Raw genomic sequence first — 13,277 nt, 5'->3', positions numbered from 1 at the left:
AGCGTTTGGCCCAGAGTGAGCGCTTGGCCATCGCCATTATTAATACTACAGTCCCCCCTCAGTCAGTTACGCATTCCCCTCCCCCCACCCCGGCTCTACCTTCCCCAGCCGGGCGAGCGCGAGCGCGCCAAATCGCCTCAGCTGCTCCTTTCCCGCCACCCGCCAAATCGCGTCCGCGCCGCTGATTGGCCCCCGCGGCCGGGAGGGGCCCCGGGGAATCCCTCTGCCATTGGTCGCTTTCAGCCAATGAGAGCGCTCCGGGTGCTCCCGCCAAACCGCGTCCGCGCCTCTGATTGGCTCCCGCGGCCCGGGGGACTCCCCCTGCCATTGGTCGCTTTCAGCCAATGAGAGCGCTCCGGGTGCCCCCCCCCCGCCAAACCGCGTCCGCGCCGCTGATTGGCCCCCGCGGCCTGGAGGGGCCCCGGGGGAATCCCCCTGCCATTGGTCGCTTTCAGCCAATGAGAGCGCTCCGGGTGCCCCCCGCCAAACTGCGTCCGCGCCGCTGATTGGCCCCCGCGGCCGGGAGGCCCGGGGAAATCCCTCTGCCATTGGTCACTTTCAGCCAATGAGAACGCTCCGGGTGCCCCCCGCCAAACCGCGTCTGCGCCGCTGATTGGCCCTCGCCGTCCAGGGGGGCCCCGGGGGAATCCCTCTGCCACTGGTCGCTTTCAGCCAATGAGAGCGCTCCGGGTGCCCCCCGCCAAACCGCGTCCGCGCCGCTAATTGGCCCCCGCGGCCGGGAGGGCCAGGGGAATCCTTCTGCCATTGGTCGCTTTCAGCCAATGAGAGCGCTCCGGGGGCCCCTCCGGCCGGCGCTGAGGCACCGCCCTCGGGTGACGTCAGACCCTCGCAGAGAAAGACTACAATCCCCAGCATGCAGTGCGGCTGGGCCTTAGTAATCATAATGATGAAGGCGGCTGTTAAGCGCCTGCTATGTGCCAGGCACTGTTCTAAGCGCTGAGGAGGATACTGAGGCACAGAGAATAATAATGTTGGTATTTGTTAAGCGCTTACTATGTGCCAAGCACTGTTCTAAGCGCTGAGGGGGATGCAAGGTGATCAGATTGTCCCATGTGGGGCTCACAGTCTTCATCCCCATTTTACAGATGAGGGAACTAAGGCACAAAGAATAATAATGTTGGTATTAGTTAAGCTCTTGCTATGTGCCAAGCACTGTTCTAAGCGCTGAGGAGGATACTGAGGCACAGAGAATAATAATGTTGGTATTTGTTAAGCGCTTACTATGTGCCAAGCACTGTTCTAAGCGCTGGGGAGGATACAAGGTGATCCGATTGTCCCACGTGGGGCTCACAGTCTTCATCCCCATTTTACAGATGAGGTAACTGAGGCACGAATAATAATAATAATGTTGGTATTTGTTAAGCGCTTACTATGTGCCAAGCGCTGTTCTAAGCGCTGGGGAGGATACAAGGTGATCAGATTGTCTCACGTGGGGGCTCAGTCTTCATCCCCATTTTACAGATGAGGTAACTGAGGCACAAAGAATAATAATGTTGGTATTTGTTAGCACTTTCTATGTGCCAGGCACTGTTCTAAGCGCTGAGGAGGGGGAGATACAAGGTAATCAAGGTTGTCCCACGGTGGGGCTCACAGTCCCTCATTTTACAGATGAGGTAACTGAGGCACTGAGAACAATAATAATAATAATGTTGGTGTTTGTTAAGCGCTTACTATGTGCCAAGCACTGTTCTAAGCGCTGGGGAGGATACAAGGTGATCAGGTGGCCCCACCTCACCGTGCCTCGTTCTCGCCCGTCCCGCCGTCGACCCCCGGCCCACGTCCTCCCCCTGGCCTGGAATGCCCTCCCTCTGCCCATCCGCCAGAGCTCACCTCCTCCGGGAGGCCTTCCCACACTGAGCCCCCTTTTTCCTCTCCTCAATCAATCAATCAATCAATCAATCGTATTTATTGAGCGCTTACAGTGTGCAGAGCACTGTACTAAGCACTTGGGAAGTCCAAGTTGGCATCATATAGAGACTGTCCCTACCCAACAGTGGGCTCACAGTCTAAAAGGGGGAGACAGAGAACAAAACCTCCTCCCCATCCCCCCCACCCTACCTCCTTCCCCTCCCCACAGCACCTGTATATATGTTTGTACAGATTTATTACTCTATTTATTTTACTTGCACATATTTACAATTCTATTTATTTTATTTTGTTAATATATTTTGTTCTGTTGTCTGTCTCCCCCTTCTAGACCGTGAGCCCGCTGTTGGGTAGGGACCGGCTCTATATGTCGCCAACTTGGACTTCCCAAGCGCTTAGTACAGTGCTCTGCACACAGTAAGCGCTCAATAAATACGATTGAATGAATGAATGACTAGAACCCAAGTCCTTCTGACTCCCAAGCCCGGGCTCTAGCCACTGACCCACCCTGCTTCTCTTATTCACAGCTCATTTCTGGCCTCCAAGGACACTTCGGCCTCAAATAGGCACCCTGGCCTGGCTCTCTGCAGTGGGCAACAGCCCGCGACCCTCAAATATATCCTATATCATCATCATCATCCTCATCAATCATATTTATTGAGCGCTTACTATGTGCAGAGCACTGGACTAAGCGCTTGGGAAGTACAAATTGGCAACATATAGAGACAGTCCCTACGCAACAGTGGGCTCACAGTCTAAAAGGGGGGAGACAGAGGACAAAACCAAACATACTAACAAAATAAAATAAATAGAATAGATATGTACAAGTAAAATAAATAAATTAATAAATAGAGTAATAAATATGTACAAACATATATACGGGTGCTGTGGGGAAGGGAAGGAGGTAAGACGGGGGGGATGGAGAGGGGGATGAGGGGGAGAGGAAGGAAGGGGCTCAGTCTGGGAAGGGGCTATATTGGGGAGAGGGTAAGCTCCCCCTCTTTTCCTCCACTCCCCCTCCCCTATTTGTCCATATTTATTCTATTTATTCTATTAATATGTTTGGTTTTGTTGTCCGTCTCCCCCTTCTAGACTGTGAGCCCGCTGTTGGGTAGGGGCTGTCTCTAGATGTTGCTAACTTGGACTTCCCAAGCGCTTAGTCCAGTGCTCTGCACACAGTGAGCGCTCAATACGATTGAATGAATGAATTGTACTTCCCAAGCGCTTAGTACAGTGCTCTGCACAGTAAGCGCTCAATAAATACGATTGAATGAATGCCCCAGCTGGCTCCCTTTGCTCTACCCGCCTCCCCCGCACAGCACTTGTATACATATACACATATTTATAATGCTATTTATTTATATTAACAATGTGTCCATATATATCTATAATTCTATTTCTTTATACTGATGCTATTGATGCCTGTTTACTTGTTTTGAAACCTGTCGCCTCCCTTCTAGACATATATACATATTTATAACGCTATTTATTTATATTACGATGTGTACATATATATATGTATATGTTTGTACATATTTATTACTCTATTTATTTATTTATTTATTTATTTTGCATGTACATATCTATTCTATTTATTTTACTTTGTTAATATGTTTGGTTTTGTTGTCTGTCTCCCCCTTCTAGATTCTGAGCCCGCTGTTGGGTAGGGACCGTCTCTAGATGTTGCTAACTTGGACTTCCCAAGCGCTTAGTCCAGTGCTCTGCACACAGTGAGCGCTCAATACGATTGAATGAATGAATTGTACTTCCCAAGCGCTTAGTACAGTGCTCTGCACAGTAAGCGCTCAATAAATACGATTGAATGAATGCCCCAGCTGGCTCCCTTTGCTCTACCCGCCTCCCCCGCACAGCACTTGTATACATATACACATATTTATAATGCTATTTATTTATATTAACAATGTGTCCATATATATCTATAATTCTATTTCTTTATACTGATGCTATTGATGCCTGTTTACTTGTTTTGAAACCTGTCGCCTCCCTTCTAGACATATATACATATTTATAACGCTATTTATTTATATTACGATGTGTACATATATATATGTATATGTTTGTACATATTTATTACTCTATTTATTTATTTATTTATTTATTTTGCATGTACATATCTATTCTATTTATTTTACTTTGTTAATATGTTTGGTTTTGTTGTCTGTCTCCCCCTTCTAGATTCTGAGCCCGCTGTTGGGTAGGGACCGTCTCTAGATGTTGCTAACTTGGACTTCCCAAGCGCCTAGTACAGTGCTCTGCACACAGTAAGCGCTCAATACGATTGAATGAATGAATGAATTGTACTTCCCAAGCGCTTAGTACAGTGCTCTGCACAGTAAGCGCTCAATAAATACGATTGAATGAATGCCCCAACTGGCTCCCTTTGCTCTACCCGCCTCCCCTGCACAGCACTTGTATACATATACACATATTTATAATGCTATTTATTTATATTAACAATGTGTCCATATATATCTATAATTCTATTTCTTTATATTGATGCCAGTTTACTTGTTTTGATACCTGTTGCCTCCCTTCTAGACATATATACATATTTACAATGCTATTTATATTAACAATGTGTCCATATATATCTATAATTCTATTTCTTTACATTGATGCTATTGATGCCTGTTTACTTGTTTTGATACCTGTCTCCTCCCCTCTAGACATACATACATATTTATAATGCTATTTATTTATATTAGCAATGTGTCCATATATATCTATAATTCTATTTCTTTACATTGATGCTATTGATGCCTCTTTACTTGTTTTGATACCTGCCTCCTCCCTTCTAGACATATATACATATTTACGCTATTTATTTATATTAACAATGTGTCCATATATATCTGTAATTCAATTCTTTACATTGATGCTATTGATGCCTGTTTACTTGTTTTGATACCTGTCTCCTCCCCTCTAGACATACATGCATATTTATAATGCTATTTATTTATATTAACAATGTATCCATGTATATCTATAATTCTATTTCTTTATATTGATGCTATTGATGCCTGTTTACTTGTTTTGATACCTGTCTCCTCCCTTCTAGACATATATACATATTTATAATGCTATTATTTATATTAACGATGTGTCCATATATATCTATAATTCTATTTCTTTATATTGATGCCATTGATGCCTGTTTACTTGTTTTGATACCTGTCTCCTCCCTTCCAGACATATATACATATTTATAATGCTATTTATTTATATTAACGATGTGTCCATATATATCTATAATTCTATTTCTTTATATTGATGCTATTGATGCCTGTTTACTTGTTTTGATACCTGTCTCCTCCCCTCTAGACATATATACATTAATAATGCTGTTTATATTAATGATGTGTCCATATATCTATCTATAATTCTATTTCCTTATATTGATGCTATTGATGCCTGTTTACTTGTTTTGATACCTGTCTTCTCCCGTCTAGACATATATACATATTTATAATGCTATTTATTTATATTAACGATGTGTCCATATATGTATATCTATAATTCTGTTTCTTTATATTGAGGCTATTGATGCCTGTTTACTTGTTTTGATACCTGTCTCCTCCCTTCTAGACATATATACATATTTATAACGCTGTTTATTTATATTAATGATGTGTCCATATATATCTATAATTCTATTTCTTTATATTGAGGCTATTGATGCTTGTTTACTTGTTTTGATACCTGTCTCCTCCCTTCTAGACATATATACATATTTATAACGCTGTTTATTTATATTAACGGTGTGTCCATATATATCTATAATTCTATTTCTTTATATTGATGCTATTGATGCCTGTTTACTTGTTTTAATACCTGTCTCCTCCCTTCTAGACATATATACATATTTATAATGCTATTTATTTATATTAGCGATGTGTACATATAGCTATCTATCAATCAATCAATTGTATTTATTGAGCACTTACTGTGTGCAGAGCACTGTACTAAGCGCTTGGGAAGTCCAAGTTGGCAACATATAGAGACGGTCCCTACCCAGCAGTGGGCTCACAGTCTAGAAGGGGGAGACAAAGAACAAAACCAAACACATTAACAAAATAAAATAAATAGAATAAATATGTACAAGTAAAATGAATAGAGTAATAAATATGTACAAACATATATACATATATACAGGTGCTGTGGGGAAGGGATAGGAGGTAAGGTGGGGGGGATGAAAAGGGGGAAATAATTCTATTTCTTTACATTGATGCTATTGATGCCTGTTTACTTGTTTTGATACCTGTCTCTTCCCTTCTAGAAATATATACATATTTATAATGCTATTTATTTATATTAACGATGTGTCCATATATATCTATAATTCTATTTCTTTATATTGATGCTATTGATGCCTGTTTACTTGTTTTGATACCTGTATCCTCCCCTCTAGACATATATACATATTTATAATGCTATTTATTTATCTTAACGATGTGTCCATATATATATCTGTAATTCTGTTTCTTTATATTGATGCTATTGATGCCTGCTTACTTGTTTAGATACGTCTCCTCCCTTCTAGACTGTGAGCCTGTTGTGGGCAGGGACTGTCTCTGTTGTTGAATTGTGCTTTCCAAAGTATTTAGCACAGTGCTTTGCCCACAGTAAGCATGCATTAATAATAATAATAATAATAATGGCATTTATTAAGCGCTTACTATGTGCAAAGCACTGTTCTAAGCGCTGGGAAGGTTACAAGGCGATCATGTTGTCCCACCGGGGGTTCACAGTCTTAATCCCCATTTTACAGATGAGGTAATTTGTACTTCCCAAGCGCTTAGTACAGTGCTCTGCACACAGTAAGTGCTCAATAAATACGATTGATGATGATGATTTAGCTTTAACTCTGTTTATTCTGACGACTTGACACCTGTCCACATGTTTTGTTTTGTTGTCTGTCTCCCCCTTCTAGACTGTGAGCCCATTGTTGGGTAGGGACTGTCTCTATATGTCATCATCATCATCATCATCATCAATCGTATTTATTGAGCACTTACTGTGTGCAGAGCACTGTACTAAGCGCTTGGGAAGTACAAATTGGCAACACATAGAGACGGTCCCTACCCAACAGTGGGCTCACAGTCTAAAAGGGGGAGGCAGAGAACAAGACCAAACATACTAACAAAATAAAATAAATAGAATAGATATGTACAAGTAAAATAGAGTAATAAATATGTACAAACATATATACAGGTGCTGTGGGGAAGGGAAGGAGGTAAGATGGGGGGATAGAGAGGGGGACGAGGGGGAGAGGATGTCACCAACTTGTCCTTCCCAAGCGCTTAGTACAGTGCTCTGCACACAGTAAGCGCTCAATAAATACGATTGAATGCCTTTGGTTTTTCTTCTAATTTTAGAACAGTTCTCCCCTGGAGGGCTGTTCTTAATTTTTTTTTTCCTGGGAGAGGGGGAAAGGAGAGTGTGAGGAGCCCAAATCAGCAGCACCATCATCATCATCAATCGTATTTATTGAGCGCTTACTATGTGCAGAGCACTGTACTAAGCACTTGGGAAGTACAAATTGGCAACATATAGAGATGGTCCCTACCCAACAGTGGGCTCACAGTCTAAAAGGGGGGAGACTGAGAACAAAACCAAACATACTAACAAAATAAAATAAATAGAATAGGTATGTACAAGTAAAATAAATAAATAGAGTAATAAATATGTACAAACATATATACATGTGCTGTGGAGAAGGGAAGGAGGTAAGATGGGGGGATAGAGAGGGGGACGAGGGGGAGAGGATGTCACCAACTTGTCCTTCCCAAGCACTTAGTACAGTGCTCTGCACACAGTAAGCGCTCAATAAATACGATTGAATGCCTTTGGTTTTTCTTCTAATTTTAGAACAGTTCTCCCCTGGAGGGCTGTTCTTAATTTTTTTTTCCCGGGGGAGGGGAAAAGGAGAGTGTGAAGAGCCCAAATCAGCAGCACCATCATCATCATCAATCGTATTTATTGAGCGCTTACTATGTGCAGAGCACTGTACTAAGCGCTTGGGAAGTACAAATTGGCAACATATAGAGACAGTCATCATCATCATCAATCGTATTTATTGAGTGCTTACCATGTGCAGAGCACTGTACTAAGCGCTTGAGAAGTACAAATTGGCAACATCTAGAGACAGTCCCTACCCAGCAGTGGGCTCACAGTCTAAAAGGGGGGAGACCGAGAACAAAAGCAAACATACTAACAAAATAAAATAAATAGAATAGATATGCACAAACAAAATAAATAAATAAATAGAGTAATAAATATGTACAAACATATATACATATATACAGGTGCTGTGGGGAAGGGAAGGAGGTAAGATGGGGGGATAGAGAGGGGGACGAGGGGGAGAGAGTGTCACCAACTTGTCCTTCCCAAGCGGTTAGTACAGTGCTCTGCACACAGTAAGCGCTCAATAAATACGATTGAATGCCTTTGGTTTTTCTTCTAATTTTAGAACAGTTCTCCCCTGGAGGGCTGTTCTTAATTTTTTTTTTCCTGGGAGAGGGGGAAAGGGGAGTGTGAGGAGCCCAAATCAGCAGCACCATCATCATCATCAATCGTATTTATTGAGCGCTTACTATGTGCAGAGCACTGTACTAAGCGCTTGGGAAGTACAAATTGGCAACATATAGAGACAGTCGTCATCATCATCAATCGTATTTATTGAGCGCTTACTATGTGCAGAGCACTGTACTAAGCGCTTGGGAAGTACAAATTGGCAACATATAGAGACATTCCCTACCCAACAGTAGGCTCACAGTCTAAAAGGGGGGAGACGGAGAACAAAACCAAACATACTAACAAAATAAAATAAATAGAATAGATATGTACAAGTAAAATAAATAGAGTAATAAATATGTACAAACATGTATACATATATACAGGTGCTGTGGGGAAGGGAAGGAGGTAAGATGGGATGGAGAGGGGGACGAGGGGGAGAGGATGTCACCAACTTGTCCTTCCCAAGCGCTTAGTACAGTGCTCTGCACACAGTAAGCGCTCAATAAATACAATTGAATGAATGAATGCCTTTGGTTTTTCTTCTAATTTTAGAACAGTTCTCCCCTGGAGGGCTGTTCTTAAATTTTTTTTTCCTGGGAGACGGGGAAAGGGGAGTGTGAGGAGCCCAAATCAGCAGCACCATCATCATCATCATCAATCGTATTTATCGAGCGCTTACTATGTGCAGAGCACTGTACTAAGCGCTTGGGAAGTACAAATTGGCAACATATAGAGAGTCATCATCATCATCAATCATATTTATTGAGCGCTTACTGTGTGCAGAGCACTGTACTAAGCGCTTGGGAAGTACAAATTGGCAACATATAGAGACGGTCCCTACCCAACAGTGGGCTCACAGTCTAAAAGGGGGGAGACCGAGAACAAAACCAAACATACTAACAAAATAAAATAAATAGAATAGGTATGTTCAAGTAAAATATATAAATAGAGTAATAAATATGTACAAACATATATACAGGTGCTGTGGGGAAGGGAAGGAGGTAAGATGGGGGGATAGAGAGGGGGACGAGGGGGAGAGGATGTCACCAACTTGTCCTTCCCAAGCGCTTACTACAGTGCTCTGCACACAGTAAGCGCTCAATAAATACGATTGAATGCCTTTGGTTTTTCTTCTAATTTTAGAACAGTTCTCCCCTGGAGGGCTGTTCTTAATTTTTTTTTTCCCGGGTGAGGGGGAAAGGGGAGTGTGAGGAGCCCAAATCAGCAGCACCAGAGCCAGGGAGGGCCTCAGTTCCGCTCTAGTGGGTACTCACGCCCCATCTGAGCTCAGTAAGTGTCCAGTAAGTGCCCAGTAAGCTAGTGCCCGGGTGTAGGGGGTATTAATGTTTAACAGCACTGCTTAACATATTGACTTGACTTTTCACCCAACCACTCCACTCGTGCCACACAGCCAGGCAGGCCAACCTCGCCCCGGCACACAGTTGGCACCGCCGGACTCAGGGGTGTGTGTTGAACGATGGGGAGAGGAGGAGGTTTGGGAGGTGGATGTTGGGGCTGTTGGGGCAGGTACCAAATCTCCCTCTAAATTGGGGAGCAGCCTGGTGTTGGGGTGGGAAGGTCGGGGGTGCTAGGAAGGCCTGGAACCTCAATGAGAAACGGGAAGCTGGGCGTCCGGACGGACCAGTTTTCCGGCCAAGTCCTCCCTCGTTGCTGGCGAGTGCCAAGCTGGGGCCAGAGACCCCCCAGGGAGACCCCACAGACAAGGGTGGGTGCTTGTGACCAAGACAGATAAATCTCACAATCGCATTATGTACCGTGAACCTGTGATTTGCGTGGTAAATTGCATTTCCTATTAATCTTGTGTGCGTAAGATCCAGTTCCTGTAGTTGCTCCAAACGGCTCATTCTCTATGTGTTGCCAATTTGTACTTCACAAGCGCTTAGTACAGTGCTCTGCACATAGTAAGCGCTCGATAAATACGATTGATGATGATGATGACGATTCAGAACGTCTTCACCTTTCGAGAAGCAGCGTGGCTCGGTGGAAGGAGCCCGGGCTTTGGCGTCAGAGGTCAGGGGTTCAAATCCCGGCTTCGCCAATCGTCAGCTGGGTGACTTTGGGCAGGTCACTTCACTTCTCTGGGCCTCAGTACCTCATCTGTAAAATGGGGCTTAAGACTGTGAGCCCCCCGTGGGGCAACCTGATCACCCTGGAACCTCCCCAGCGCTTAGAACAGTGCTTTGGACATAGTAAGCGCTTAATAAATGCCATCATTATTATTAGAGAAGCAGCGTGGCTCAGTGGAAAGAGCCAGGGCTTTGGAGTCAGAGGTCATGAGTTCGAATCCCGGCTCCACCACAAGTCTGCTGGGTGACCTTGGGCAAGTCACTTCACTTCTCTGAGCCTCAGTCACCTCATCTGTAAAAATGGGGATGAAGACTGTGAGCCCCACGTGGGACAACTTGATCACGTTGTATCCCCCCAGCGCTTAGAACAGTGCTTTGCACATAGTAAGCGCTTAACAAATGTCATTATTATTATTATTATTATTGTGATGCCGTGAATGCACACCTAGTCCCAAGGGATGGAAGTGGGCAGGAGCAAAGCCATCTCACTTGTACATATATATTATTTTATTTTGTTAGTATGTTTGGTTTTGTTCTCTGTCTCCCCCTTCTAGACTGTGAGCCCACTGTTGGGTAGGGACTGTCTCCCTATGTTGCCAGCTTGTACTTCCCAAGCGCTTAGTCCAGTGCTCTGCACACAGTAAGCGCTCAATAAAGTAAGTCACCATCACACACACCCCCCACCCCCACCCCACCCTCGTATTGTCCTTCCCCGGCGCTTAGCACAGTGCTTTGCGCACAGTAAGCGCTCACTAAATACCACTGAATGAATGAATGCCTGTTGGCCCGTTTTGCCTTCTTGTCTCCCCCACTTCTGGCCTGTGAGCCCGCCGTGGGCAGGGATTGGCTCTCTTTGTCGCTGGATTGTCCTTCCCCAGCGCTTAGCACAGTGCTCTGCGCACAGTAAGCGCTCACTAAATACCACTGAATGAATGAATGCCTGTTTGCTCGTTTTGTCCTCTTGTCTCCTCCACTTCTGGACTGTGAACCCGCTGTGGGCAGGGGTTTCTGAATTGTACTTCCCAAGCGCTTAGTCCAGTGCTCTGCCCACAGTAAGTGCTCAATAAACACCAATGAATGAATGAATATGATTGATTGATTGATCTCATGGGTTCCTATGGGGGTGGGCCACCGGCCTCATCTCCAGCCCCCGCTTTCCCCTCACCACAGAGCAGGACTATGTGGGACACTCACCCGCAGCTGCTGCCTTGAGTCACGCTCCCCATCATTTCATTCATTAGTCGTATTTATTGAGCGCTTACTGTGTGCAGAGCACTGTACTAAGCGCTTGGGAAGTACAATTCGGCAACATCACGCCGACCCAACCCCTGTGCCCGCCTCCGGCAAGGTCACGGGGCAGGAATCACGCCCTGCAAGAATTATCTGTCTAGGCTCTTCTGGCCACACACCTGGCTCACCCTGGCAGGGGCCCGCTCCGGCCTGCGTGATAATAATAATATTGGTATTTGTTAAGCGCTTACTATGTGCCAAGCACTGTTCTAAGCGCTGGGGTAGATACAAGGTAATCAGGTTGTTCCACGGGGGGCTCACAGTCTTCATCCCCATTTTACAGATGAGGGAACTGAGGCCCAGAGAAGTGAAGTGACTTGCCCGAAGTCGCCCGGCTGACAAGTGGCAGAGCCGGGATTTGAACCCACGACCTCTTGACTCCAAAGCCCGGGCTCTTTCCACTGAGCCGCGCTGATGCCCACCTCCCCTGACACAGGGCACTGAGGTGGCAAGAGGGCCTGACCCCTTCTCACTTCCCCACCCACCTTTTTCCACGAGGAAGCTGCTTGGGGGGAACAATTTAGGTGAGAATCTACACCCGGCTCCACCTTGCCACCCTCATTTTCTGCGGAAATGCCCAAGACAAGGCCCTCCCTCCCTCCTCACCTTGCACTTCCAATAAGTCGATGGCATTTTATTTATTTAGTTGTACATATCTATTCTATTTATTTTATTTTGTTAGTATGTTTGGTTTTGTTCTCTGTCTCCCCCTTTTAGACCGTGAGCCCACTGTTGGGTAGGGGCTGTCTCTAGATGTTGCCAATTTGTACTTCCCAAGCGCTTAGTCCAGTGCTCTGCACACAGTAAGCGCTCAATAAATACGATTGATGGTGATGATGATGATGATTTGAGTGCTTAATGTGTACAGAGCACTGGGCTAAGCTCTCTTCTCCCCCAGGGGCCTTCCCGATCCAGCTGGAGAGGTGCCAGGGTTTGGATAGTCGGGGCGTCCCAGCTCCTCCTGGGGAAGCAGTGTGGCTCAGTGGAAAGAGCCCGGGCTTTGGAGTCAGAGGTCAGGGGTTCAAATCACTTGTCAGCTGTGTGACTTTGGGCAAGTCACTTCTCTGTGCCTCAGCTACCTCATCTGGAAAATGGGGATTAAGACTGAGCCTCCCCGTGGGACAACATGATCCTGTTGTAACCTCCCCAGCGCTTAGAACAGTGCTTTGCACATAGTAAGCGCTTAATAAATGCCGTTATTATTATTATTATTACCCCGTGGCCTATGAGGGGATAAGAAAGGCCCCTCGGATGAACCGCGGAACAGGAGTGCCAGGCTTGAGGAGGGGTGGGCCTCCCTTCTTCACCTCCGCCGGCCTGGATTGAGACACATCCTGCCCCCATTCCCGCCGGGCTCCTGGCCCCAGCGTCGGTTCCCGGTGGGCACGGACGAGGGCACCTGCTGGCTTCGAACTTCCCAAGTTCTGGGTCCCACGGGTCCTCCGGGGCCACCGACCCTCCCACCCCGGCCCGGCC

Source organism: Tachyglossus aculeatus, chromosome 11 (assembly GCF_015852505.1).
Source record: "Tachyglossus aculeatus isolate mTacAcu1 chromosome 11, mTacAcu1.pri, whole genome shotgun sequence".
In the NCBI taxonomy this organism is placed as follows: domain Eukaryota; kingdom Metazoa; phylum Chordata; class Mammalia; order Monotremata; family Tachyglossidae; genus Tachyglossus; species Tachyglossus aculeatus.
This window is presented reverse-complemented; position numbering follows the sequence as displayed.